Raw genomic sequence first — 23,642 nt, 5'->3', positions numbered from 1 at the left:
TAAATTTCGCCCTCGGTCCGGAATTTCGACTTTCACCGGTGAATTGTAAGCGTAAACGGGCATTTGAACAAGACTCGGAGCGATTTTTGGTGAAATTCCATCGTTTCGGCCTCCGAAAAAAATAATTCGCAAAAAAAGAGGGATGCAACACGAGGACTTCCCAAGAGGTCACCCATCCTAGTACTACTCTCGCCCAAGCACGCTTAACTTCGGAGTTCTGATGGGATCCGGTGCATTAGTGCTGGTATGATCGCATCCGCAAGCATTAGCGCGCATTATCTATATAAGAATCAGCGCCGCGACTCCCAATAGCCATAACTACGTCTTCGGTGCACCAAAAATCACATAAAATATATGAATTCCTAATAACTTTTCGCGATCTTCGCGTTGGGACGGTTTCGGAAGAGTGATCGGCGAAATTCCGACAAGGTGAACGTGGGAAGGGTAAAATCGTAAATTTCGCCCTCGGTCCGGAATTTCGACTTTCACCGGTGAATTGTAAGCGTAAACGGGCATTTGAACAAGACTCGGAGCGATTTTTGGTGAAATTCCATCGTTTCGGCCTCCGAAAAAAATAATTCGCAAAAAAAGAGGGATGCAACACGAGGACTTCCCAGGAGGTCACCCATCCTAGTACTACTCTCGCCCAAGCACGCTTAACTTCGGAGTTCTGATGGGATGCGGTGCATTAGTGCTGGTATGATCGCATCCGCAAGCATTAGCGCGCATTATCTATATAAGAATCAACGCCGCGACTCCCAAAAGCCATAACTACGTCTTCGGTGCACCAAAAATCACATAAAATATATGAATTCCTAATAACTTTTCGCGATCTTCGGGTTGGGACGGTTTCGGAAGAGTGATCGGCGAAATTCCGACAAGGTGAACGGGGGAAGGGTAAAATCGTAAATTTCGCCCTCGGTCCGGAATTTCGACTTTCACCGGTGAATTGTAAGCGTAAACGGGCATTTGAACAAGACTCGGAGCGATTTTTGGTGAAATTCCATCGTTTCGACCTCCGAAAAAATAATTCGCAAAAAAAGAGGGATGCAACACGAGGACTTCCCAAGAGGTCACCCATCCTAGTACTACTCTCGCCCAAGCACGCTTAACTTCGGAGTTCTGATGGGATCCGGTGCATTAGTGCTGGTATGATCGCATCCGCAAGCATTAGCGCGCATTTTCTATATAAGAATCAGCGCCGCGACTCCCAAAAGCCATAACTACGTCTTCGGTGCACCAAAAATCACATAAAATATATGAATTCCTAATAACTTTTCGCGATCTTCGCGTCGGGACGGTTTCGGAAGAGTGATCGGCGAAATTCCGACAAGGTGAACGTGGGAAGGGTAAAATCGTAAATTTCGCCCTCGGTCCGGAATTTCGACTTTCACCGGTGAATTGTAAGCGTAAACGGGCATTTGAACAAGACTCGGAGCGATTTTTGGTGAAATTCCATCGTTTCGGCCTCCGAAAAAAATAATTCGCAAAAAAAGAGGGATGCAACACGAGGACTTCCCAAGAGGTCACCCATCCTAGTACTACTCTCGCCCAAGCACGCTTAACTTCGGAGTTCTGATGGGATCCGGTGCATTAGTGCTGGTATGATCGCATCCGCAAGCATTAGCGCGCATTATCTATATAAGAATCAGCGCCGCGACTCCCAATAGCCATAACTACGTCTTCGGTGCACCAAAAATCACATAAAATATATGAATTCCTAATAACTTTTCGCGATCTTCGCGTTGGGACGGTTTCGGAAGAGTGATCGGCGAAATTCCGACAAGGTGAACGTGGGAAGGGTAAAATCGTAAATTTCGCCCTCGGTCCGGAATTTCGACTTTCACCGGTGAATTGTAAGCGTAAACGGGCATTTGAACAAGACTCGGAGCGATTTTTGGTGAAATTCCATCGTTTCGGCCTCCGAAAAAAATAATTCGCAAAAAAAGAGGGATGCAACACGAGGACTTCCCAGGAGGTCACCCATCCTAGTACTACTCTCGCCCAAGCACGCTTAACTTCGGAGTTCTGATGGGATGCGGTGCATTAGTGCTGGTATGATCGCATCCGCAAGCATTAGCGCGCATTATCTATATAAGAATCAACGCCGCGACTCCCAAAAGCCATAACTACGTCTTCGGTGCACCAAAAATCACATAAAATATATGAATTCCTAATAACTTTTCGCGATCTTCGGGTTGGGACGGTTTCGGAAGAGTGATCGGCGAAATTCCGACAAGGTGAACGGGGGAAGGGTAAAATCGTAAATTTCGCCCTCGGTCCGGAATTTCGACTTTCACCGGTGAATTGTAAGCGTAAACGGGCATTTGAACAAGACTCGGAGCGATTTTTGGTGAAATTCCATCGTTTCGACCTCCGAAAAAATAATTCGCAAAAAAAGAGGGATGCAACACGAGGACTTCCCAAGAGGTCACCCATCCTAGTACTACTCTCGCCCAAGCACGCTTAACTTCGGAGTTCTGATGGGATCCGGTGCATTAGTGCTGGTATGATCGCATCCGCAAGCATTAGCGCGCATTTTCTATATAAGAATCAGCGCCGCGACTCCCAAAAGCCATAACTACGTCTTCGGTGCACCAAAAATCACATAAAATATATGAATTCCTAATAACTTTTCGCGATCTTCGCGTCGGGACGGTTTCGGAAGAGTGATCGGCGAAATTCCGACAAGGTGAACGGGGGAAGGGTAAAATCGTAAATTTCGCCCTCGGTCCGGAATTTCGACTTTCACCGGTGAATTGTAAGCGTAAACGGGCATTTGAACAAGACTCGGAGCGATTTTTGGTGAAATTCCATCGTTTCGGCCTCCGAAAAAAATAATTCGCAAAAAAAGAGGGATGCAACACGAGGACTTCCCAAGAGGTCACCCATCCTAGTACTACTCTCGCCCAAGCACGCTTAACTTCGGAGTTCTGATGGGATCCGGTGCATTAGTGCTGGTATGATCGCATCCGCAAGCATTAGCGCGCATTATCTATATAAGAATCAGCGCCGCGACTCCCAATAGCCATAACTACGTCTTCGGTGCACCAAAAATCACATAAAATATATGAATTCCTAATAACTTTTCGCGATCTTCGCGTTGGGACGGTTTCGGAAGAGTGATCGGCGAAATTCCGACAAGGTGAACGTGGGAAGGGTAAAATCGTAAATTTCGCCCTCGGTCCGGAATTTCGACTTTCACCGGTGAATTGTAAGCGTAAACGGGCATTTGAACAAGACTCGGAGCGATTTTTGGTGAAATTCCATCGTTTCGGCCTCCGAAAAAAATAATTCGCAAAAAAAGAGGGATGCAACACGAGGACTTCCCAGGAGGTCACCCATCCTAGTACTACTCTCGCCCAAGCACGCTTAACTTCGGAGTTCTGATGGGATGCGGTGCATTAGTGCTGGTATGATCGCATCCGCAAGCATTAGCGCGCATTATCTATATAAGAATCAACGCCGCGACTCCCAAAAGCCATAACTACGTCTTCGGTGCACCAAAAATCACATAAAATATATGAATTCCTAATAACTTTTCGCGATCTTCGGGTTGGGACGGTTTCGGAAGAGTGATCGGCGAAATTCCGACAAGGTGAACGGGGGAAGGGTAAAATCGTAAATTTCGCCCTCGGTCCGGAATTTCGACTTTCACCGGTGAATTGTAAGCGTAAACGGGCATTTGAACAAGACTCGGAGCGATTTTTGGTGAAATTCCATCGTTTCGACCTCCGAAAAAATAATTCGCAAAAAAAGAGGGATGCAACACGAGGACTTCCCAAGAGGTCACCCATCCTAGTACTACTCTCGCCCAAGCACGCTTAACTTCGGAGTTCTGATGGGATCCGGTGCATTAGTGCTGGTATGATCGCATCCGCAAGCATTAGCGCGCATTTTCTATATAAGAATCAGCGCCGCGACTCCCAAAAGCCATAACTACGTCTTCGGTGCACCAAAAATCACATAAAATATATGAATTCCTAATAACTTTTCGCGATCTTCGCGTCGGGACGGTTTCGGAAGAGTGATCGGCGAAATTCCGACAAGGTGAACGTGGGAAGGGTAAAATCGTAAATTTCGCCCTCGGTCCGGAATTTCGACTTTCACCGGTGAATTGTAAGCGTAAACGGGCATTTGAACAAGACTCGGAGCGATTTTTGGTGAAATTCCATCGTTTCGGCCTCCGAAAAAAATAATTCGCAAAAAAAGAGGGATGCAACACGAGGACTTCCCAAGAGGTCACCCATCCTAGTACTACTCTCGCCCAAGCACGCTTAACTTCGGAGTTCTGATGGGATCCGGTGCATTAGTGCTGGTATGATCGCATCCGCAAGCATTAGCGCGCATTATCTATATAAGAATCAGCGCCGCGACTCCCAATAGCCATAACTACGTCTTCGGTGCACCAAAAATCACATAAAATATATGAATTCCTAATAACTTTTCGCGATCTTCGCGTTGGGACGGTTTCGGAAGAGTGATCGGCGAAATTCCGACAAGGTGAACGTGGGAAGGGTAAAATCGTAAATTTCGCCCTCGGTCCGGAATTTCGACTTTCACCGGTGAATTGTAAGCGTAAACGGGCATTTGAACAAGACTCGGAGCGATTTTTGGTGAAATTCCATCGTTTCGGCCTCCGAAAAAAATAATTCGCAAAAAAAGAGGGATGCAACACGAGGACTTCCCAGGAGGTCACCCATCCTAGTACTACTCTCGCCCAAGCACGCTTAACTTCGGAGTTCTGATGGGATGCGGTGCATTAGTGCTGGTATGATCGCATCCGCAAGCATTAGCGCGCATTATCTATATAAGAATCAACGCCGCGACTCCCAAAAGCCATAACTACGTCTTCGGTGCACCAAAAATCACATAAAATATATGAATTCCTAATAACTTTTCGCGATCTTCGGGTTGGGACGGTTTCGGAAGAGTGATCGGCGAAATTCCGACAAGGTGAACGGGGGAAGGGTAAAATCGTAAATTTCGCCCTCGGTCCGGAATTTCGACTTTCACCGGTGAATTGTAAGCGTAAACGGGCATTTGAACAAGACTCGGAGCGATTTTTGGTGAAATTCCATCGTTTCGACCTCCGAAAAAATAATTCGCAAAAAAAGAGGGATGCAACACGAGGACTTCCCAAGAGGTCACCCATCCTAGTACTACTCTCGCCCAAGCACGCTTAACTTCGGAGTTCTGATGGGATCCGGTGCATTAGTGCTGGTATGATCGCATCCGCAAGCATTAGCGCGCATTTTCTATATAAGAATCAGCGCCGCGACTCCCAAAAGCCATAACTACGTCTTCGGTGCACCAAAAATCACATAAAATATATGAATTCCTAATAACTTTTCGCGATCTTCGCGTCGGGACGGTTTCGGAAGAGTGATCGGCGAAATTCCGACAAGGTGAACGGGGGAAGGGTAAAATCGTAAATTTCGCCCTCGGTCCGGAATTTCGACTTTCACCGGTGAATTGTAAGCGTAAACGGGCATTTGAACAAGACTCGGAGCGATTTTTGGTGAAATTCCATCGTTTCGGCCTCCGAAAAAAATAATTCGCAAAAAAAGAGGGATGCAACACGAGGACTTCCCAAGAGGTCACCCATCCTAGTACTACTCTCGCCCAAGCACGCTTAACTTCGGAGTTCTGATGGGATCCGGTGCATTAGTGCTGGTATGATCGCATCCGCAAGCATTAGCGCGCATTATCTATATAAGAATCAGCGCCGCGACTCCCAATAGCCATAACTACGTCTTCGGTGCACCAAAAATCACATAAAATATATGAATTCCTAATAACTTTTCGCGATCTTCGCGTTGGGACGGTTTCGGAAGAGTGATCGGCGAAATTCCGACAAGGTGAACGTGGGAAGGGTAAAATCGTAAATTTCGCCCTCGGTCCGGAATTTCGACTTTCACCGGTGAATTGTAAGCGTAAACGGGCATTTGAACAAGACTCGGAGCGATTTTTGGTGAAATTCCATCGTTTCGGCCTCCGAAAAAAATAATTCGCAAAAAAAGAGGGATGCAACACGAGGACTTCCCAGGAGGTCACCCATCCTAGTACTACTCTCGCCCAAGCACGCTTAACTTCGGAGTTCTGATGGGATGCGGTGCATTAGTGCTGGTATGATCGCATCCGCAAGCATTAGCGCGCATTATCTATATAAGAATCAACGCCGCGACTCCCAAAAGCCATAACTACGTCTTCGGTGCACCAAAAATCACATAAAATATATGAATTCCTAATAACTTTTCGCGATCTTCGGGTTGGGACGGTTTCGGAAGAGTGATCGGCGAAATTCCGACAAGGTGAACGGGGGAAGGGTAAAATCGTAAATTTCGCCCTCGGTCCGGAATTTCGACTTTCACCGGTGAATTGTAAGCGTAAACGGGCATTTGAACAAGACTCGGAGCGATTTTTGGTGAAATTCCATCGTTTCGACCTCCGAAAAAATAATTCGCAAAAAAAGAGGGATGCAACACGAGGACTTCCCAAGAGGTCACCCATCCTAGTACTACTCTCGCCCAAGCACGCTTAACTTCGGAGTTCTGATGGGATCCGGTGCATTAGTGCTGGTATGATCGCATCCGCAAGCATTAGCGCGCATTTTCTATATAAGAATCAGCGCCGCGACTCCCAAAAGCCATAACTACGTCTTCGGTGCACCAAAAATCACATAAAATATATGAATTCCTAATAACTTTTCGCGATCTTCGCGTCGGGACGGTTTCGGAAGAGTGATCGGCGAAATTCCGACAAGGTGAACGGGGGAAGGGTAAAATCGTAAATTTCGCCCTCGGTCCGGAATTTCGACTTTCACCGGTGAATTGTAAGCGTAAACGGGCATTTGAACAAGACTCGGAGCGATTTTTGGTGAAATTCCATCGTTTCGGCCTCCGAAAAAAATAATTCGCAAAAAAAGAGGGATGCAACACGAGGACTTCCCAAGAGGTCACCCATCCTAGTACTACTCTCGCCCAAGCACGCTTAACTTCGGAGTTCTGATGGGATCCGGTGCATTAGTGCTGGTATGATCGCATCCGCAAGCATTAGCGCGCATTATCTATATAAGAATCAGCGCCGCGACTCCCAATAGCCATAACTACGTCTTCGGTGCACCAAAAATCACATAAAATATATGAATTCCTAATAACTTTTCGCGATCTTCGCGTCGGGACGGTTTCGGAAGAGTGATCGGCGAAATTCCGACAAGGTGAACGGGGGAAGGGTAAAATCGTAAATTTCGCCCTCGGTCCGGAATTTCGACTTTCACCGGTGAATTGTAAGCGTAAACGGGCATTTGAACAAGACTCGGAGCGATTTTTGGTGAAATTCCATCGTTTCGGCCTCCGAAAAAAATAATTCGCAAAAAAAGAGGGATGCAACACGAGGACTTCCCAGGAGGTCACCCATCCTAGTACTACTCTCGCCCAAGCACGCTTAACTTCGGAGTTCTGATGGGATGCGGTGCATTAGTGCTGGTATGATCGCATCCGCAAGCATTAGCGCGCATTATCTATATAAGAATCAACGCCGCGACTCCCAAAAGCCATAACTACGTCTTCGGTGCACCAAAAATCACATAAAATATATGAATTCCTAATAACTTTTCACGATCTTCGCGTTGGGACGGTTTCGGAAGAGTGATCGGCGAAATTTCGACAAGGTGAACGGGGGAAGGGTAAAATCGTAAATTTCGCCCTCGGTCCGGAATTTCGACTTTCACCGGTGAATTGTAAGCGTAAACGGGCATTTGAACAAGACTCGGAGCGATTTTTGGTGAAATTCCATCGTTTCGACCTCCGAAAAAATAATTCGCAAAAAAAGAGGGATGCAACACGAGGACTTCCCAAGAGGTCACCCATCCTAGTACTACTCTCGCCCAAGCACGCTTAACTTCGGAGTTCTGATGGGATCCGGTGCATTAGTGCTGGTATGATCGCATCCGCAAGCATTAGCGCGCATTATCTATATAAGAATCAGCGCCGCGACTCCCAAAAGCCATAACTACGTCTTCGGTGCACCAAAAATCACATAAAATATATGAATTCCTAATAACTTTTCGCGATCTTCGCGTCGGGACGGTTTCGGAAGAGTGATCGGCGAAATTCCGACAAGGTGAACGTGGGAAGGGTAAAATCGTAAATTTCGCCCTCGGTCCGGAATTTCGACTTTCACCGGTGAATTGTAAGCGTAAACGGGCATTTGAACAAGACTCGGAGCGATTTTTGGTGAAATTCCATCGTTTCGGCCTCCGAAAAAAATAATTCGCAAAAAAAGAGGGATGCAACACGAGGACTTCCCAGGAGGTCACCCATCCTAGTACTACTCTCGCCCAAGCACGCTTAACTTCGGAGTTCTGATGGGATGCGGTGCATTAGTGCTGGTATGATCGCATCCGCAAGCATTAGCGCGCATTATCTATATAAGAATCAACGCCGCGACTCCCAAAAGCCATAACTACGTCTTCGGTGCACCAAAAATCACATAAAATATATGAATTCCTAATAACTTTTCGCGATCTTCGGGTTGGGACGGTTTCGGAAGAGTGATCGGCGAAATTCCGACAAGGTGAACGGGGGAAGGGTAAAATCGTAAATTTCGCCCTCGGTCCGGAATTTCGACTTTCACCGGTGAATTGTAAGCGTAAACGGGCATTTGAACAAGACTCGGAGCGATTTTTGGTGAAATTCCATCGTTTCGACCTCCGAAAAAATAATTCGCAAAAAAAGAGGGATGCAACACGAGGACTTCCCAAGAGGTCACCCATCCTAGTACTACTCTCGCCCAAGCACGCTTAACTTCGGAGTTCTGATGGGATCCGGTGCATTAGTGCTGGTATGATCGCATCCGCAAGCATTAGCGCGCATTATCCATATAAGAATCAGCGCCGCGACTCCCAAAAGCCATAACTACGTCTTCGGTGCACCAAAAATCACATAAAATATATGAATTCCTAATAACTTTTTGCGATCTTCGCGTTGGGACGGTTTCGGAAGAGTGATCGGCGAAATTCCGACAAGGTGAACGGGGGAAGGGTAAAATCGTAAATTTCGCCCTCGGTCCGGAATTTCGACTTTCACCGGTGAATTGTAAGCGTAAACGGGCATTTGAACAAGACTCGGAGCGATTTTTGGTGAAATTCCATCGTTTCGGCCTCCGAAAAAAATAATTCGCAAAAAAAGAGGGATGCAACACGAGGACTTCCCAGGAGGTCACCCATCCTAGTACTACTCTCGCCCAAGCACGCTTAACTTCGGAGTTCTGATGGGATGCGGTGCATTAGTGCTGGTATGATCGCATCCGCAAGCATTAGCGCGCATTATCTATATAAGAATCAACGCCGCGACTCCCAAAAGCCATAACTACGTCTTCGGTGCACCAAAAATCACATAAAATATATGAATTCCTAATAACTTTTCGCGATCTTCGCGTCGGGACGGTTTCGGAAGAGTGATCGGCGAAATTCCGACAAGGTGAACGGGGGAAGGGTAAAATCGTAAATTTCGCCCTCGGTCCGGAATTTCGACTTTCACCGGTGAATTGTAAGCGTAAACGGGCATTTGAACAAGACTCGGAGCGATTTTTGGTGAAATTCCATCGTTTCGGCCTCCGAAAAAAATAATTCGCAAAAAAAGAGGGATGCAACACGAGGACTTCCCAGGAGGTCACCCATCCTAGTACTACTCTCGCCCAAGCACGCTTAACTTCGGAGTTCTGATGGGATGCGGTGCATTAGTGCTGGTATGATCGCATCCGCAAGCATTAGCGCGCATTATCTATATAAGAATCAACGCCGCGACTCCCAAAAGCCATAACTACGTCTTCGGTGCACCAAAAATCACATAAAATATATGAATTCCTAATAACTTTTCACGATCTTCGCGTTGGGACGGTTTCGGAAGAGTGATCGGCGAAATTTCGACAAGGTGAACGGGGGAAGGGTAAAATCGTAAATTTCGCCCTCGGTCCGGAATTTCGACTTTCACCGGTGAATTGTAAGCGTAAACGGGCATTTGAACAAGACTCGGAGCGATTTTTGGTGAAATTCCATCGTTTCGACCTCCGAAAAAATAATTCGCAAAAAAAGAGGGATGCAACACGAGGACTTCCCAAGAGGTCACCCATCCTAGTACTACTCTCGCCCAAGCACGCTTAACTTCGGAGTTCTGATGGGATCCGGTGCATTAGTGCTGGTATGATCGCATCCGCAAGCATTAGCGCGCATTATCTATATAAGAATCAGCGCCGCGACTCCCAAAAGCCATAACTACGTCTTCGGTGCACCAAAAATCACATAAAATATATGAATTCCTAATAACTTTTCGCGATCTTCGCGTCGGGACGGTTTCGGAAGAGTGATCGGCGAAATTCCGACAAGGTGAACGGGGGAAGGGTAAAATCGTAAATTTCGCCCTCGGTCCGGAATTTCGACTTTCACCGGTGAATTGTAAGCGTAAACGGGCATTTGAACAAGACTCGGAGCGATTTTTGGTGAAATTCCATCGTTTCGGCCTCCGAAAAAAATAATTCGCAAAAAAAGAGGGATGCAACACGAGGACTTCCCAGGAGGTCACCCATCCTAGTACTACTCTCGCCCAAGCACGCTTAACTTCGGAGTTCTGATGGGATGCGGTGCATTAGTGCTGGTATGATCGCATCCGCAAGCATTAGCGCGCATTATCTATATAAGAATCAACGCCGCGACTCCCAAAAGCCATAACTACGTCTTCGGTGCACCAAAAATCACATAAAATATATGAATTCCTAATAACTTTTCACGATCTTCGCGTTGGGACGGTTTCGGAAGAGTGATCGGCGAAATTTTGACAAGGTGAACGGGGGAAGGGTAAAATCGTAAATTTCGCCCTCGGTCCGGAATTTCGACTTTCACCGGTGAATTGTAAGCGTAAACGGGCATTTGAACAAGACTCGGAGCGATTTTTGGTGAAATTCCATCGTTTCGACCTCCGAAAAAATAATTCGCAAAAAAAGAGGGATGCAACACGAGGACTTCCCAAGAGGTCACCCATCCTAGTACTACTCTCGCCCAAGCACGCTTAACTTCGGAGTTCTGATGGGATCCGGTGCATTAGTGCTGGTATGATCGCATCCGCAAGCATTAGCGCGCATTATCTATATAAGAATCAGCGCCGCGACTCCCAAAAGCCATAACTACGTCTTCGGTGCACCAAAAATCACATAAAATATATGAATTCCTAATAACTTTTCGCGATCTTCGCGTCGGGACGGTTTCGGAAGAGTGATCGGCGAAATTCCGACGAGGTGAACGGGGGAAGGGTAAAATCGTAAATTTCGCCCTCGGTCCGGAATTTCGACTTTCACCGGTGAATTGTAAGCGTAAACGGGCATTTGAACAAGACTCGGAGCGATTTTTGGTGAAATTCCATCGTTTCGGCCTCCGAAAAAAATAATTCGCAAAAAAAGAGGGATGCAACACGAGGACTTCCCAGGAGGTCACCCATCCTAGTACTACTCTCGCCCAAGCACGCTTAACTTCGGAGTTCTGATGGGATGCGGTGCATTAGTGCTGGTATGATCGCATCCGCAAGCATTAGCGCGCATTATCTATATAAGAATCATCGCCGCGTCTCCCAAAAGCCATAACTACGTCTTCGGTGCACCAACAATCACATAAAATATATGAATTCCTAATAACTTTTCGCGATCTTCGCGTTGTGACGGTTTCGGAAGAGTGATCGGCGAAATTCCGACAAGGTGAACGGGGGAAGGGTAAAATCGTAAATTTCGCCCTCGGTCCGGAATTTCGACTTTCACCGGTGAATTGTAAGCGTAAACGGGCATTTGAACAAGACTCGGAGCGATTTTTGGTGAAATTCCATCATTTCGGCCTCCGAAAAAAATAATTCGCAAAAAAAGAGGGATGCAACACGAGGACTCCCCAGGAGGTCACCCATCCTAGTACTACTCTCGCCCAAGCACGCTTAACTTCGGAGTTCTGATGGGATGCGGTGCATTAGTGCTGGTATGATCGCATCCGCAAGCATTAGCGCGCATTATCTATATAAGAATCAGCGCCGCGTCTCCCAAAAGCCATAACTACGTCTTCGGTGCACCAACAATCACATAAAATATATGAATTCCTAATAACTTTTCGCGATCTTCGCGTTGTGACGGTTTCGGAAGAGTGATCGGCGAAATTCCGACAAGGTGAACGGGGGAAGGGTAAAATCGTAAATTTCGCCCTCGGTCCGGAATTTCGACTTTCACCGGTGAATTGTAAGCGTAAACGGGCATTTGAACAAGACTCGGAGCGATTTTTGGTGAAACTCCATCGTTTCGGCCTCCGAAAAAAATAATTCGCAAAAAAAGAGGGATGCAACACGAGGACTTCCCAGGAGGTCACCCATCCTAGTACTACTCTCGCCCAAGCACGCTTAACTTCGGAGTTCTGATGGGATGCGGTGCATTAGTGCTGGTATGATCGCATCCGCAAGCATTAGCGCGCATTATCTATATAAGAATCAACGCCGCGACTCCCAAAAGCCATAACTACGTCTTCGGTGCACCAAAAATCACATAAAATATATGAATTCCTAATAACTTTTCGCGATCTTCGCGTTGGGACGGTTTCGGAAGAGTGATCGGCGAAATTCCGACAAGGTGAACGGGGGAAGGGTAAAATCGTAAATTTCGCCCTCGGTCCGGAATTTCGACTTTCACCGGTGAATTGTAAGCGTAAACGGGCATTTGAACAAGACTCAGAGCGATTTTTGGTGAAATTCGATCGTTTCGACCTCCGAAAAAATAATTCGCAAAAAAAGAGGGATGCAACACGAGGACTTCCCAAGAGCTCACCCATCCTAGTACTACTCTCGCCCAAGCACGCTTAACTTCGGAGTTCTGATGGGATCCGGTGCATTAGTGCTGGTATGATCGCATCCGCAAGCATTAGCGCGCATTATCTATATAAGAATCAGCGCTGCGACTCCCAAAAGCCATAACTACGTCTTCGGTGCACCAAAAATCACATAAAATATATGAATTCCTAATAACTTTTCGCGATCTTCGCGTCGGGACGGTTTCGGAAGAGTGATCGGCGAAATTCCGACAAGGTGAACGGGGGAAGGGTAAAATCGTAAATTTCGCCCTCGGTCCGGAATTTCGACTTTCACCGGTGAATTGTAAGCGTAAACGGGCATTTGAACAAGACTCGGAGCGATTTTTGGTGAAATTCCATCGTTTCGGCCTCCGAAAAAAATAATTCGCAAAAAAAGAGGGATGCAACACGAGGACTTCCCAGGAGGTCACCCATCCTAGTACTACTCTCGCCCAAGCACGCTTAACTTCGGAGTTCTGATGGGATGCGGTGCATTAGTGCTGGTATGATCGCATCCGCAAGCATTAGCGCGCATTATCTATATAAGAATCAGCGCCGCGTCTCCCAAAAGCCATAACTACGTCTTCGGTGCACCAACAATCACATAAAATATATGAATTCCTAATAACTTTTCGCGATCTTCGCGTTGTGACGGTTTCGGAAGAGTGATCGGCGAAATTCCGACAAGGTGAACGGGGGAAGGGTAAAATCGTAAATTTCGCCCTCGGTCCGGAATTTCGACTTTCACCGGTGAATTGTAAGCGTAAACGGGCATTTGAACAAGACTCGGAGCGATTTTTGGTGAAATTCCATCGTTTCGGCCTCCGAAAAAAATAATTCGCAAAAAAAGAGGGATGCAACACGAGGACTCCCCAGGAGGTCACCCATCCTAGTACTACTCTCGCCCAAGCACGCTTAACTTCGGAGTTCTGATGGGATGCGGTGCATTAGTGCTGGTATGATCGCATCCGCAAGCATTAGCGCGCATTATCTATATAAGAATCAGCGCCGCGTCTCCCAAAAGCCATAACTACGTCTTCGGTGCACCAACAATCACATAAAATATATGAATTCCTAATAACTTTTCGCGATCTTCGCGTTGTGACGGTTTCGGAAGAGTGATCGGCGAAATTCCGACAAGGTGAACGGGGGAAGGGTAAAATCGTAAATTTCGCCCTCGGTCCGGAATTTCGACTTTCACCGGTGAATTGTAAGCGTAAACGAGCATTTGAACAAGACTCGGAGCGATTTTTGGTGAAATTCCATCGTTTCGGCCTCCGAAAAAAATAATTCGCAAAAAAAGAGGGATGCAACACGAGGACTTCCCAGGAGGTCACCCATCCTAGTACTACTCTCGCCCAAGCACGCTTAACTTCGGAGTTCTGATGGGATGCGGTGCATTAGTGCTGGTATGATCGCATCCGCAAGCATTAGCGCGCATTATCTATATAAGAATCAGCGCCGCGTCTCCCAAAAGCCATAACTACGTCTTCGGTGCACCAACAATCACATAAAATATATGAATTCCTAATAACTTTTCGCGATCTTCGCGTTGTGACGGTTTCGGAAGAGTGATCGGCGAAATTCCGACAAGGTGAACGGGGGAAGGGTAAAATCGTAAATTTCGCCCTCGGTCCGGAATTTCGACTTTCACCTGTGAATTGTAAGCGTAAACGGGCATTTGAACAAGACTCGGAGCGATTTTTGGAGAAATTCCATCGTTTCGGCCTCCGAAAAAAATAATTCGCAAAAAAAGAGGGATGCAACACGAGGACTCCCCAGGAGGTCACCCATCCTAGTACTACTCTCGCCCAAGCACGCTTAACTTCGGAGTTCTGATGGGATGCGGTGCATTAGTGCTGGTATGATCGCATCCGCAAGCATTAGCGCGCATTATCTATATAAGAATCAGCGCCGCGTCTCCCAAAAGCCATAACTACGTCTTCGGTGCACCAACAATCACATAAAATATATGAATTCCTAATAACTTTTCGCGATCTTCGCGTTGTGACGGTTTCGGAAGAGTGATCGGCGAAATTCCGACAAGGTGAACGGGGGAAGGGTAAAATCGTAAATTTCGCCCTCGGTCCGGAATTTCGACTTTCACCGGTGAATTGTAAGCGTAAACGGGCATTTGAACAAGACTCGGAGCGATTTTTGGTGAAATTCCATCGTTTCGGCCTCCGAAAAAAATAATTCGCAAAAAAAGAGGGATGCAACACGAGGACTTCCCAGGAGGTCACCCATCCTAGTACTACTCTCGCCCAAGCACGCTTAACTTCGGAGTTCTGATGGGATGCGGTGCATTAGTGCTGGTATGATCGCATCCGCAAGCATTAGCGCGCATTATCTATATAAGAATCAACGCCGCGACTCCCAAAAGCCATAACTACGTCTTCGGTGCACCAAAAATCACATAAAATATATGAATTCCTAATAACTTTTCGCGATCTTCGCGTTGGGATGGTTTCGGAAGAGTGATCGGCGAAATTCCGACAAGGTGAACGGGGGAAGGGTAAAATCGTAAATTTTGCCCTCGGTCCGGAATTTCGACTTTCACCGGTGAATTGTAAGCGTAAATGGGCATTTGAACAAGACTCGGAGCGATTTTTGGTGAAATTCCATCGTTTCGACCTCCGAAAAAATAATTCGCAAAAAAAGAGGGATGCAACACGAGGACTTCCCAAGAGGTCACCCATCCTAGTACTACTCTCGCCCAAGCACGCTTAACTTCGGAGTTCTGATGGGATCCGGTGCATTAGTGCTGGTATGATCGCATCCGCAAGCATTAGCGCGCATTATCTATATAAGAATCAGCGCCGCGACTCCCAAAAGCCATAACTACGTCTTCGGTGCACCAAAAATCACATAAAATATATGAATTCCTAATAACTTTTCGCGATCTTCGCGTCGGGACGGTTTCGGAAGAGTGATCGGCGAAATTCCGACAAGGTGAACGGGGGAAGGGTAAAATCGTAAATTTCGCCCTCGGTCCGGAATTTCGACTTTCACCGGTGAATTGTAAGCGTAAACGGGCATTTGAACAAGACTCGGAGCGATTTTTGGTGAAATTCCATCGTTTCGGCCTCCGAAAAAAATAATTCGCAAAAAAAGAGGGATGCAACACGAGGACTTCCCAGGAGGTCACCCATCCTAGTACTACTCTCGCCCAAGCACGCTTAACTTCGGAGTTCTGATGGGATGCGGTGCATTAGTGCTGGTATGATCGCATCCGCAAGCATTAGCGCGCATTATCTATATAAGAATCAGCGCCGCGTCTCCCAAAAGCCATAACTACGTCTTCGGTGCACCAACAATCACATAAAATATATGAATTCCTAATAACTTTTCGCGATCTTCGCGTTGTGACGGTTTCGGAAGAGTGATCGGCGAAATTCCGACAAGGTGAACGGGGGAAGGGTAAAATCGTAAATTTCGCCCTCAGTCCGGAATTTCGACTTTCACCGGTGAATTGTAAGCGTAAACGGGCATTTGAACAAGACTCGGAGCGATTTTTGGTGAAATTCCATCGTTTCGGCCTCCGAAAAAAATAATTCGCAAAAAAAGAGGGATGCAACACGAGGACTTCCCAGGAGGTCACCCATCCTAGTACTACTCTCGCCCAAGCACGCTTAACTTCGGAGTTCTGATGGGATGCGGTGCATTAGTGCTGGTATGATCGCATCCGCAAGCATTAGCGCGCATTATCTATATAAGAATCAGCGCCGCGACTCCCAATAGCCATAACTACGTCTTCGGTGCACCAAAAATCACATTAAATATATGAATTCCTAATAACTTTTCGCGATCTTCGCGTTGGGACGGTTTCGGAAGAGTGATCGGCGAAATTCCGACAAGGTGAACGGGGGAAGGGTAAAATCGTAAATTTCGCCCTCGGTCCGGAATTTCGACTTTCACCGGTGAATTGTAAGCGTAAACGGGCATTTGAACAAGACTCGGAGCGATTTTTGGTGAAATTCCATCGTTTCGGCCTCCGAAAAAAATAATTCGCAAAAAAAGAGGGATGCAACACGAGGACTTCCCAGGAGGTCACCCATCCTAGTACTACTCTCGCCCAAGCACGCTTAACTTCGGAGTTCTGATGGGATGCGGTGCATTAGTGCTGGTATGATCGCATCCGCAAGCATTAGCGCGCATTATCTATATAAGAATCAACGCCGCGACTCCCAAAAGCCATAACTACGTCTTCGGTGCACCAAAAATCACATAAAATATATGAATTCCTAATAACTTTTCGCGATCTTCGCGTCGGGACGGTTTCGGAAGAGTGATCGGCGAAATTCCGACAAGGTGAACGGGGGAAGGGTAAAATCGTAAATTTCGCCCTCGGTCCGGAATTTCGACTTTCACCGGTGAATTGTAAGCGTAAACGGGCATTTGAACAAGACTCGGAGCGATTTTTGGTGAAATTCCATCGTTTCGGCCTCCGAAAAAAATAATTCGCAAAAAAAGAGGGATGCAACACGAGGACTTCCCAGGAGGTCACCCATCCTAGTACTACTCTCGCCCAAGCACGCTTAACTTCGGAGTTCTGATGGGATGCGGTGCATTAGTGCTGGTATGATCGCATCCGCAAGCATTAGCGCGCATTATCTATATAAGAATCAGCGCCGCGTCTCCCAAAAGCCATAACTACGTCTTCGGTGCACCAACAATCACATAAAATATATGAATTCCTAATAACTTTTCGCGATCTTCGCGTTGTGACGGTTTCGGAAGAGTGATCGGCGAAATTCCGACAAGGTGAACGGGGGAAGGGTAAAATCGTAAATTTCGCCCTCGGTCCGGAATTTCGACTTTCACCGGTGAATTGTAAGCGTAAACGGGCATTTGAACAAGGCTCGGAGCGATTTTTGGTGAAATTCCATCGTTTCGGCCTCCGAAAAAAATAATTCGCAAAAAAAGAGGGATGCAACACGAGGACTTCCCAGGAGGTCACCCATCCTAGTACTACTCTCGCCCAAGCACGCTTAACTTCGGAGTTCTGATGGGATGCGGTGCATTAGTGCTGGTATGATCGCATCCGCAAGCATTAGCGCGCATTATCTATATAAGAATCAGCGCCGCGACTCCCAATAGCCATAACTACGTCTTCGGTGCACCAAAAATCACATTAAATATATGAATTCCTAATAACTTTTCGCGATCTTCGCGTTGGGACGGTTTCGGAAGAGTGATCGGCGAAATTCCGACAAGGTGAACGGGGGAAGGGTAAAATCGTAAATTTCGCCCTCGGTCCGGAATTTCGACTTTCACCGGTGAATTGTAAGCGTAAACGGGCATTTGAACAAGACTCGGAGCGATTTTTGGTGAAATTCCATCGTTTCGGCCTCCGAAAAAAATAATTCGCAAAAAAAGAGGGATGCAACACGAGGACTTCCCAGGAGGTCACCCATCCTAGTACTACTCTCGCCCAAGCACGCTTAACTTCGGAGTTCTGATGGGATGCGGTGCATTAGTGCTGGTATGATCGCATCCGCAAGCATTAGCGCGCATTATCTATATAAGAATCAACGCCGCGACTCCCAAAAGCCATAACTACGTCTTCGGTGCACCAAAAATCACATAAAATATATGAATTCCTAATAACTTTTCGCGATCTTCGCGTCGGGACGGTTTCGGAAGAGTGATCGGCGAAATTCCGACAAGGTGAACGGGGGAAGGGTAAAATCGTAAATTTCGCCCTCGGTCCGGAATTTCGACTTTCACCGGTGAATTGTAAGCGTAAACGGGCATTTGAACAAGACTCGGAGCGATTTTTGGTGAAATTCCATCGTTTCGGCCTCCGAAAAAAATAATTCGCAAAAAAAGAGGGATGCAACACGAGGACTTCCCAGGAGGTCACCCATCCTAGTACTACTCTCGCCCAAGCACGCTTAACTTCGGAGTTCTGATGGGATGCGGTGCATTAGTGCTGGTATGATCGCATCCGCAAGCATTAGCGCGCATTATCTATATAAGAATCAGCGCCGCGTCTCCCAAAAGCCATAACTACGTCTTCGGTGCACCAACAATCACATAAAATATATGAATTCCTAATAACTTTTCGCGATCTTCGCGTTGTGACGGTTTCGGAAGAGTGATCGGCGAAATTCCGACAAGGTGAACGGGGGAAGGGTAAAATCGTAAATTTCGCCCTCGGTCCGGAATTTCGACTTTCACCGGTGAATTGTAAGCGTAAACGGGCATTTGAACAAGGCTCGGAGCGATTTTTGGTGAAATTCCATCGTTTCGGCCTCCGAAAAAAATAATTCGCAAAAAAAGAGGGATGCAACACGAGGACTTCCCAGGAGGTCACCCATCCTAGTACTACTCTCGCCCAAGCACGCTTAACTTCGGAGTTCTGATGGGATGCGGTGCATTAGTGCTGGTATGATCGCATCCGCAAGCATTAGCGCGCATTATCTATATAAGAATCAACGCCGCGACTCCCAAAAGCCATAACTACGTCTTCGGTGCACCAAAAATCACATAAAATATATGAATTCCTAATAACTTTTCGCGATCTTCGCGTTGGGACGGTTTCGGAAGAGTGATCGGCGAAATTCCGACAAGGTGAACGGGGGAAGGGTAAAATCGTAAATTTCGCCCTCGGTCCGGAATTTCGACTTTCACCGGTGAATTGTAAGCGTAAACGGGCATTTGAACAAGACTCGGAGCGATTTTTGGTGAAATTCCATCGTTTCGACCTCCGAAAAAATAATTCGCAAAAAAAGAGGGATGCAACACGAGGACTTCCCAAGAGGTCACCCATCCTAGTACTACTCTCGCCCAAGCACGCTTAACTTCGGAGTTCTGATGGGATCCGGTGCATTAGTGCTGGTATGATCGCATCCGCAAGCATTAGCGCGCATTTTCTATATAAGAATCAGCGCCGCGACTCCCAAAAGCCATAACTACGTCTTCGGTGCACCAAAAATCACATAAAATATATGAATTCCTAATAACTTTTCGCGATCTTCGCGTCGGGACGGTTTCGGAAGAGTGATCGGCGAAATTCCGACAAGGTGAACGGGGGAAGGGTAAAATCGTAAATTTCGCCCTCGGTCCGGAATTTCGACTTTCACCGGTGAATTGTAAGCGTAAACGGGCATTTGAACAAGACTCGGAGCGATTTTTGGTGAAATTCCATCGTTTCGGCCTCCGAAAAAAATAATTCGCAAAAAAAGAGGGATGCAACACGAGGACTTCCCAAGAGGTCACCCATCCTAGTACTACTCTCGCCCAAGCACGCTTAACTTCGGAGTTCTGATGGGATCCGGTGCATTAGTGCTGGTATGATCGCATCCGCAAGCATTAGCGCGCATTATCTATATAAGAATCAGCGCCGCGACTCCCAATAGCCATAACTACGTCTTCGGTGCACCAAAAATCACATAAAATATATGAATTCCTAATAACTTTTCGCGATCTTCGCGTTGGGACGGTTTCGGAAGAGTGATCGGCGAAATTCCGACAAGGTGAACGGGGGAAGGGTAAAATCGTAAATTTCGCCCTCGGTCCGGAATTTCGACTTTCACCGGTGAATTGTAAGCGTAAACGGGCATTTGAACAAGGCTCGGAGCGATTTTTGGTGAAATTCCATCGTTTCGGCCTCCGAAAAAAATAATTCGCAAAAAAAGAGGGATGCAACACGAGGACTTCCCAGGAGGTCACCCATCCTAGTACTACTCTCGCCCAAGCACGCTTAACTTCGGAGTTCTGATGGGATGCGGTGCATTAGTGCTGGTATGATCGCATCCGCAAGCATTAGCGCGCATTATCTATATAAGAATCAACGCCGCGACTCCCAAAAGCCATAACTACGTCTTCGGTGCACCAAAAATCACATAAAATATATGAATTCCTAATAACTTTTCGCGATCTTCGCGTTGGGACGGTTTCGGAAGAGTGATCGGCGAAATTCCGACAAGGTGAACGGGGGAAGGGTAAAATCGTAAATTTCGCCCTCGGTCCGGAATTTCGACTTTCACCGGTGAATTGTAAGCGTAAACGGGCATTTGAACAAGACTCGGAGCGATTTTTGGTGAAATTCCATCGTTTTGGCCTCCGAAAAAAATAATTCGCAAAAAAAGAGGGATGCAACACGAGGACTTCCCAGGAGGTCACCCATCCTAGTACTACTCTCGCCCAAGCACGCTTAACTTCGGAGTTCTGATGGGATCCGGTGCATTAGTGCTGGTATGATCGCATCCGCAAGCATTAGCGCGCATTATCTATATAAGAATCAACGCCGCGACTCCCAAAAGCCATAACTACGTCTTCGGTGCACCAAAAATCACATAAAATATATGAATTCCTAATAACTTTTCGCGATCTTCGCGTCGGGACGGTTTCGGAAGAGTGATCGGCGAAACTCCGACAAGGTGAACGGGGGAAGGGTAAAATCGTAAATTTCGCCCTCGGTCCGGAATTTCGACTTTCACCGGTGAATTGTAAGCGTAAACGGGCATTTGAACAAGACTCGGAGCGATTTTTGGTGAAATTCCATCGTTTCGACCTCCGAAAAAATAATTCGCAAAAAAAGAGGGATGCAACACGAGGACTTCCCAAGAGGTCACCCATCCTAGTACTACTCTCGCCCAAGCACGCTTAACTTCGGAGTTCTGATGGGATCCGGTGCATTAGTGCTGGTATGATCGCATCCGCAAGCATTAGCGCGCATTATCTATATAAGAATCAGCGCCGCGACTCCCAAAAGCCATAACTACGTCTTCGGTGCACCAAAAATCACATAAAATATATGAATTCCTAATAACTTTTCGCGATCTTCGCGTCGGGACGGTTTCGGAAGAGTGATCGGCGAAATTCCGACAAGGTGAACGGGGGAAGGGTAAAATCGTAAATTTCGCCCTCGGTCCGGAATTTCGACTTTCACCGGTGAATTGTAAGCGTAAACGGGCATTTGAACAAGACTCGGAGCGATTTTTGGTGAAATTCCATCGTTTCGGCCTCCGAAAAAAATAATTCGCAAAAAAAGAGGGATGCAACACGAGGACTTCCCAGGAGGTCACCCATCCTAGTACTACTCTCGCCCAAGCACGCTTAACTTCGGAGTTCTGATGGGATGCGGTGCATTAGTGCTGGTATGATCGCATCCGCAAGCATTAGCGCGCATTATCTATATAAGAATCAGCGCCGCGTCTCCCAAAAGCCATAACTACGTCTTCGGTGCACCAACAATCACATAAAATATATGAATTCCTAATAACTTTTCGCGATCTTCGCGTTGTGACGGTTTCGGAAGAGTGATCGGCGAAATTCCGACAAGGTGAACGGGGGAAGGGTAAAATCGTAAATTTCGCCCTCGGTCCGGAATTTCGACTTTCACCGGTGAATTGTAAGCGTAAACGGGCATTTGAACAAGACTCGGAGCGATTTTTGGTGAAATTCCATCGTTTCGACCTCCGAAAAAATAATTCGCAAAAAAAGAGGGATGCAACACGAGGACTTCCCAAGAGGTCACCCATCCTAGTACTACTCTCGCCCAAGCACGCTTAACTTCGGAGTTCTGATGGGATCCGGTGCATTAGTGCTGGTATGATCGTATCCGCAAGCATTAGCGCGCATTTTCTATATAAGAATCAGCGCCGCGACTCCCAAAAGCCATAACTACGTCTTCGGTGCACCAAAAATCACATAAAATATATGAATTCCTAATAACTTTTCGCGATCTTCGCGTCGGGACGGTTTCGGAAGAGTGATCGGCGAAATTCCGACAAGGTGAACGGGGGAAGGGTAAAATCGTAAATTTCGCCCTCGGTCCGGAATTTCGACTTTCACCGGTGAATTGTAAGCGTAAACGGGCATTTGAACAAGACTCGGAGCGATTTTTGGTGAAATTCCATCGTTTCGACCTCCGAAAAAATAATTCGCAAAAAAAGAGGGATGCAACACGAGGACTTCCCAAGAGGTCACCCATCCTAGTACTACTCTCGCCCAAGCACGCTTAACTTCGGAGTTCTGATGGGATCCGGTGCATTAGTGCTGGTATGATCGCATCCGCAAGCATTAGCGCGCATTATCTATATAAGAATCAGCGCCGCGACTCCCAAAAGCCATAACTACGTCTTCGGTGCACCAAAAATCACATAAAATATATGAATTCCTAATAACTTTTCGCGATCTTCGCGTTGGGACGGTTTCGGAAGAGTGATCGGCGAAATTCCGACAAGGTGAACGGGGGAAGGGTAAAATCGTAAATTTCGCCCTCGGTCCGGAATTTCGACTTTCACCGGTGAATTGTAAGCGTAAACGGGCATTTGAACAAGACTCGGAGCGATTTTTGGTGAAATTCCATCGTTTCGACCTCCGAAAAAATAATTCGCAAAAAAAGAGGGATGCAACACGAGGACTTCCCAAGAGGTCACCCATCCTAGTACTACTCTCGCCCAAGCACGCTTAACTTCGGAGTTCTGATGGGATCCGGTGCATTAGTGCTGGTATGATCGCATCCGCAAGCATTAGCGCGCATTATCCATATAAGAATCAGCGCCGCGACTCCCAAAAGCCATAACTACGTCTTCGGTGCACCAAAAATCACATAAAATATATGAATTCCTAATAACTTTTTGCGATCTTCGCGTTGGGACGGTTTCGGAAGAGTGATCGGCGAAATTCCGACAAGGTGAACGGGGGAAGGGTAAAATCGTAAATTTCGCCCTCGGTCCGGAATTTCGACTTTCACCGGTGAATTGTAAGCGTAAACGGGCATTTGAACAAGACTCGGAGCGATTTTTGGTGAAATTCCATC

The 23,642-nt window shown here is 46.8% G+C and overlaps 52 non-coding genes across 52 annotated transcripts; all 52 read right to left on the bottom strand.

Annotated features, from left to right (window-relative positions):
- Positions 1–139: 139 nt before the first annotated feature.
- On the bottom strand, positions 140–258 carry LOC149395452 (5S ribosomal RNA). The gene has a single exon (XR_016297518.1). It is a non-coding gene; the product is annotated as a 5S ribosomal RNA (ribosomal RNA).
- Positions 259–592: 334 nt separating this feature from the next.
- On the bottom strand, positions 593–711 carry LOC149395451 (5S ribosomal RNA). The gene has a single exon (XR_016298743.1). It is a non-coding gene; the product is annotated as a 5S ribosomal RNA (ribosomal RNA).
- Positions 712–1,044: 333 nt separating this feature from the next.
- LOC149395450 (5S ribosomal RNA) lies at positions 1,045–1,163 on the bottom strand. Its single transcript, XR_016297517.1, has one exon. It is a non-coding gene; the product is annotated as a 5S ribosomal RNA (ribosomal RNA).
- Positions 1,164–1,497: 334 nt separating this feature from the next.
- On the bottom strand, positions 1,498–1,616 carry LOC149395449 (5S ribosomal RNA). The gene has a single exon (XR_016297515.1). It is a non-coding gene; the product is annotated as a 5S ribosomal RNA (ribosomal RNA).
- Positions 1,617–1,950: 334 nt separating this feature from the next.
- LOC149395448 (5S ribosomal RNA) lies at positions 1,951–2,069 on the bottom strand. Its single transcript, XR_016298741.1, has one exon. It is a non-coding gene; the product is annotated as a 5S ribosomal RNA (ribosomal RNA).
- A 333-nt stretch (positions 2,070–2,402) lies between these two features.
- LOC149395447 (5S ribosomal RNA) lies at positions 2,403–2,521 on the bottom strand. Its single transcript, XR_016297514.1, has one exon. It is a non-coding gene; the product is annotated as a 5S ribosomal RNA (ribosomal RNA).
- A 334-nt stretch (positions 2,522–2,855) lies between these two features.
- LOC149395446 (5S ribosomal RNA) lies at positions 2,856–2,974 on the bottom strand. Its single transcript, XR_016297513.1, has one exon. It is a non-coding gene; the product is annotated as a 5S ribosomal RNA (ribosomal RNA).
- Positions 2,975–3,308: 334 nt separating this feature from the next.
- LOC149395445 (5S ribosomal RNA) lies at positions 3,309–3,427 on the bottom strand. The gene has a single exon (XR_016298740.1). It is a non-coding gene; the product is annotated as a 5S ribosomal RNA (ribosomal RNA).
- A 333-nt stretch (positions 3,428–3,760) lies between these two features.
- On the bottom strand, positions 3,761–3,879 carry LOC149395444 (5S ribosomal RNA). Its single transcript, XR_016297512.1, has one exon. It is a non-coding gene; the product is annotated as a 5S ribosomal RNA (ribosomal RNA).
- Positions 3,880–4,213: 334 nt separating this feature from the next.
- Positions 4,214–4,332, bottom strand: LOC149395443 (5S ribosomal RNA). Its single transcript, XR_016297511.1, has one exon. It is a non-coding gene; the product is annotated as a 5S ribosomal RNA (ribosomal RNA).
- A 334-nt stretch (positions 4,333–4,666) lies between these two features.
- Positions 4,667–4,785, bottom strand: LOC149395442 (5S ribosomal RNA). The gene has a single exon (XR_016298739.1). It is a non-coding gene; the product is annotated as a 5S ribosomal RNA (ribosomal RNA).
- A 333-nt stretch (positions 4,786–5,118) lies between these two features.
- Positions 5,119–5,237, bottom strand: LOC149395441 (5S ribosomal RNA). Its single transcript, XR_016297510.1, has one exon. It is a non-coding gene; the product is annotated as a 5S ribosomal RNA (ribosomal RNA).
- Positions 5,238–5,571: 334 nt separating this feature from the next.
- Positions 5,572–5,690, bottom strand: LOC149395440 (5S ribosomal RNA). Its single transcript, XR_016297509.1, has one exon. It is a non-coding gene; the product is annotated as a 5S ribosomal RNA (ribosomal RNA).
- A 334-nt stretch (positions 5,691–6,024) lies between these two features.
- LOC149395439 (5S ribosomal RNA) lies at positions 6,025–6,143 on the bottom strand. Its single transcript, XR_016298738.1, has one exon. It is a non-coding gene; the product is annotated as a 5S ribosomal RNA (ribosomal RNA).
- Positions 6,144–6,476: 333 nt separating this feature from the next.
- On the bottom strand, positions 6,477–6,595 carry LOC149395438 (5S ribosomal RNA). The gene has a single exon (XR_016297508.1). It is a non-coding gene; the product is annotated as a 5S ribosomal RNA (ribosomal RNA).
- Positions 6,596–6,929: 334 nt separating this feature from the next.
- On the bottom strand, positions 6,930–7,048 carry LOC149395437 (5S ribosomal RNA). The gene has a single exon (XR_016297507.1). It is a non-coding gene; the product is annotated as a 5S ribosomal RNA (ribosomal RNA).
- A 334-nt stretch (positions 7,049–7,382) lies between these two features.
- Positions 7,383–7,501, bottom strand: LOC149395436 (5S ribosomal RNA). The gene has a single exon (XR_016298737.1). It is a non-coding gene; the product is annotated as a 5S ribosomal RNA (ribosomal RNA).
- Positions 7,502–7,834: 333 nt separating this feature from the next.
- LOC149395435 (5S ribosomal RNA) lies at positions 7,835–7,953 on the bottom strand. The gene has a single exon (XR_016297506.1). It is a non-coding gene; the product is annotated as a 5S ribosomal RNA (ribosomal RNA).
- A 334-nt stretch (positions 7,954–8,287) lies between these two features.
- Positions 8,288–8,406, bottom strand: LOC149395434 (5S ribosomal RNA). The gene has a single exon (XR_016298735.1). It is a non-coding gene; the product is annotated as a 5S ribosomal RNA (ribosomal RNA).
- Positions 8,407–8,739: 333 nt separating this feature from the next.
- On the bottom strand, positions 8,740–8,858 carry LOC149395433 (5S ribosomal RNA). Its single transcript, XR_016297504.1, has one exon. It is a non-coding gene; the product is annotated as a 5S ribosomal RNA (ribosomal RNA).
- Positions 8,859–9,192: 334 nt separating this feature from the next.
- LOC149395432 (5S ribosomal RNA) lies at positions 9,193–9,311 on the bottom strand. The gene has a single exon (XR_016298734.1). It is a non-coding gene; the product is annotated as a 5S ribosomal RNA (ribosomal RNA).
- Positions 9,312–9,645: 334 nt separating this feature from the next.
- LOC149395431 (5S ribosomal RNA) lies at positions 9,646–9,764 on the bottom strand. The gene has a single exon (XR_016298733.1). It is a non-coding gene; the product is annotated as a 5S ribosomal RNA (ribosomal RNA).
- A 333-nt stretch (positions 9,765–10,097) lies between these two features.
- Positions 10,098–10,216, bottom strand: LOC149395430 (5S ribosomal RNA). The gene has a single exon (XR_016297503.1). It is a non-coding gene; the product is annotated as a 5S ribosomal RNA (ribosomal RNA).
- A 334-nt stretch (positions 10,217–10,550) lies between these two features.
- LOC149395429 (5S ribosomal RNA) lies at positions 10,551–10,669 on the bottom strand. Its single transcript, XR_016298732.1, has one exon. It is a non-coding gene; the product is annotated as a 5S ribosomal RNA (ribosomal RNA).
- A 333-nt stretch (positions 10,670–11,002) lies between these two features.
- On the bottom strand, positions 11,003–11,121 carry LOC149395428 (5S ribosomal RNA). Its single transcript, XR_016297502.1, has one exon. It is a non-coding gene; the product is annotated as a 5S ribosomal RNA (ribosomal RNA).
- Positions 11,122–11,455: 334 nt separating this feature from the next.
- Positions 11,456–11,574, bottom strand: LOC149395427 (5S ribosomal RNA). The gene has a single exon (XR_016298731.1). It is a non-coding gene; the product is annotated as a 5S ribosomal RNA (ribosomal RNA).
- A 334-nt stretch (positions 11,575–11,908) lies between these two features.
- Positions 11,909–12,027, bottom strand: LOC149395426 (5S ribosomal RNA). Its single transcript, XR_016299078.1, has one exon. It is a non-coding gene; the product is annotated as a 5S ribosomal RNA (ribosomal RNA).
- Positions 12,028–12,361: 334 nt separating this feature from the next.
- Positions 12,362–12,480, bottom strand: LOC149395425 (5S ribosomal RNA). The gene has a single exon (XR_016298729.1). It is a non-coding gene; the product is annotated as a 5S ribosomal RNA (ribosomal RNA).
- Positions 12,481–12,813: 333 nt separating this feature from the next.
- LOC149395424 (5S ribosomal RNA) lies at positions 12,814–12,932 on the bottom strand. Its single transcript, XR_016298655.1, has one exon. It is a non-coding gene; the product is annotated as a 5S ribosomal RNA (ribosomal RNA).
- A 334-nt stretch (positions 12,933–13,266) lies between these two features.
- LOC149395423 (5S ribosomal RNA) lies at positions 13,267–13,385 on the bottom strand. The gene has a single exon (XR_016298728.1). It is a non-coding gene; the product is annotated as a 5S ribosomal RNA (ribosomal RNA).
- A 334-nt stretch (positions 13,386–13,719) lies between these two features.
- Positions 13,720–13,838, bottom strand: LOC149395422 (5S ribosomal RNA). Its single transcript, XR_016299077.1, has one exon. It is a non-coding gene; the product is annotated as a 5S ribosomal RNA (ribosomal RNA).
- A 334-nt stretch (positions 13,839–14,172) lies between these two features.
- Positions 14,173–14,291, bottom strand: LOC149395421 (5S ribosomal RNA). The gene has a single exon (XR_016298727.1). It is a non-coding gene; the product is annotated as a 5S ribosomal RNA (ribosomal RNA).
- A 334-nt stretch (positions 14,292–14,625) lies between these two features.
- On the bottom strand, positions 14,626–14,744 carry LOC149395420 (5S ribosomal RNA). Its single transcript, XR_016299076.1, has one exon. It is a non-coding gene; the product is annotated as a 5S ribosomal RNA (ribosomal RNA).
- Positions 14,745–15,078: 334 nt separating this feature from the next.
- Positions 15,079–15,197, bottom strand: LOC149395419 (5S ribosomal RNA). The gene has a single exon (XR_016298726.1). It is a non-coding gene; the product is annotated as a 5S ribosomal RNA (ribosomal RNA).
- A 333-nt stretch (positions 15,198–15,530) lies between these two features.
- On the bottom strand, positions 15,531–15,649 carry LOC149395418 (5S ribosomal RNA). The gene has a single exon (XR_016297501.1). It is a non-coding gene; the product is annotated as a 5S ribosomal RNA (ribosomal RNA).
- Positions 15,650–15,983: 334 nt separating this feature from the next.
- LOC149395417 (5S ribosomal RNA) lies at positions 15,984–16,102 on the bottom strand. Its single transcript, XR_016298725.1, has one exon. It is a non-coding gene; the product is annotated as a 5S ribosomal RNA (ribosomal RNA).
- A 334-nt stretch (positions 16,103–16,436) lies between these two features.
- On the bottom strand, positions 16,437–16,555 carry LOC149395416 (5S ribosomal RNA). The gene has a single exon (XR_016298724.1). It is a non-coding gene; the product is annotated as a 5S ribosomal RNA (ribosomal RNA).
- A 334-nt stretch (positions 16,556–16,889) lies between these two features.
- On the bottom strand, positions 16,890–17,008 carry LOC149395415 (5S ribosomal RNA). The gene has a single exon (XR_016298723.1). It is a non-coding gene; the product is annotated as a 5S ribosomal RNA (ribosomal RNA).
- Positions 17,009–17,342: 334 nt separating this feature from the next.
- LOC149395414 (5S ribosomal RNA) lies at positions 17,343–17,461 on the bottom strand. Its single transcript, XR_016298722.1, has one exon. It is a non-coding gene; the product is annotated as a 5S ribosomal RNA (ribosomal RNA).
- A 334-nt stretch (positions 17,462–17,795) lies between these two features.
- Positions 17,796–17,914, bottom strand: LOC149395413 (5S ribosomal RNA). The gene has a single exon (XR_016298721.1). It is a non-coding gene; the product is annotated as a 5S ribosomal RNA (ribosomal RNA).
- Positions 17,915–18,248: 334 nt separating this feature from the next.
- Positions 18,249–18,367, bottom strand: LOC149395412 (5S ribosomal RNA). The gene has a single exon (XR_016298720.1). It is a non-coding gene; the product is annotated as a 5S ribosomal RNA (ribosomal RNA).
- Positions 18,368–18,701: 334 nt separating this feature from the next.
- LOC149395411 (5S ribosomal RNA) lies at positions 18,702–18,820 on the bottom strand. The gene has a single exon (XR_016298718.1). It is a non-coding gene; the product is annotated as a 5S ribosomal RNA (ribosomal RNA).
- A 334-nt stretch (positions 18,821–19,154) lies between these two features.
- LOC149395410 (5S ribosomal RNA) lies at positions 19,155–19,273 on the bottom strand. Its single transcript, XR_016298717.1, has one exon. It is a non-coding gene; the product is annotated as a 5S ribosomal RNA (ribosomal RNA).
- A 333-nt stretch (positions 19,274–19,606) lies between these two features.
- Positions 19,607–19,725, bottom strand: LOC149395409 (5S ribosomal RNA). Its single transcript, XR_016297500.1, has one exon. It is a non-coding gene; the product is annotated as a 5S ribosomal RNA (ribosomal RNA).
- A 334-nt stretch (positions 19,726–20,059) lies between these two features.
- LOC149395408 (5S ribosomal RNA) lies at positions 20,060–20,178 on the bottom strand. Its single transcript, XR_016297499.1, has one exon. It is a non-coding gene; the product is annotated as a 5S ribosomal RNA (ribosomal RNA).
- Positions 20,179–20,512: 334 nt separating this feature from the next.
- On the bottom strand, positions 20,513–20,631 carry LOC149395407 (5S ribosomal RNA). Its single transcript, XR_016298716.1, has one exon. It is a non-coding gene; the product is annotated as a 5S ribosomal RNA (ribosomal RNA).
- Positions 20,632–20,965: 334 nt separating this feature from the next.
- LOC149395406 (5S ribosomal RNA) lies at positions 20,966–21,084 on the bottom strand. The gene has a single exon (XR_016299560.1). It is a non-coding gene; the product is annotated as a 5S ribosomal RNA (ribosomal RNA).
- Positions 21,085–21,417: 333 nt separating this feature from the next.
- On the bottom strand, positions 21,418–21,536 carry LOC149395405 (5S ribosomal RNA). The gene has a single exon (XR_016297498.1). It is a non-coding gene; the product is annotated as a 5S ribosomal RNA (ribosomal RNA).
- A 334-nt stretch (positions 21,537–21,870) lies between these two features.
- LOC149395404 (5S ribosomal RNA) lies at positions 21,871–21,989 on the bottom strand. Its single transcript, XR_016298715.1, has one exon. It is a non-coding gene; the product is annotated as a 5S ribosomal RNA (ribosomal RNA).
- Positions 21,990–22,322: 333 nt separating this feature from the next.
- LOC149395403 (5S ribosomal RNA) lies at positions 22,323–22,441 on the bottom strand. The gene has a single exon (XR_016298552.1). It is a non-coding gene; the product is annotated as a 5S ribosomal RNA (ribosomal RNA).
- A 333-nt stretch (positions 22,442–22,774) lies between these two features.
- Positions 22,775–22,893, bottom strand: LOC149395402 (5S ribosomal RNA). Its single transcript, XR_016297497.1, has one exon. It is a non-coding gene; the product is annotated as a 5S ribosomal RNA (ribosomal RNA).
- A 333-nt stretch (positions 22,894–23,226) lies between these two features.
- Positions 23,227–23,345, bottom strand: LOC149395401 (5S ribosomal RNA). The gene has a single exon (XR_016297496.1). It is a non-coding gene; the product is annotated as a 5S ribosomal RNA (ribosomal RNA).
- Positions 23,346–23,642: the final 297 nt, after the last annotated feature.

The sequence above is a fragment of the Urtica dioica genome, chromosome 5 (genome assembly GCF_054948205.1).
Source record: "Urtica dioica subsp. dioica isolate 48M chromosome 5, U.dioica_male_clone48M_v1_H2, whole genome shotgun sequence".
In the NCBI taxonomy this organism is placed as follows: domain Eukaryota; kingdom Viridiplantae; phylum Streptophyta; class Magnoliopsida; order Rosales; family Urticaceae; genus Urtica; species Urtica dioica.
Note: the sequence above shows the minus strand (reverse complement) of the source record. Positions and strands in the feature narration are given on the sequence as shown.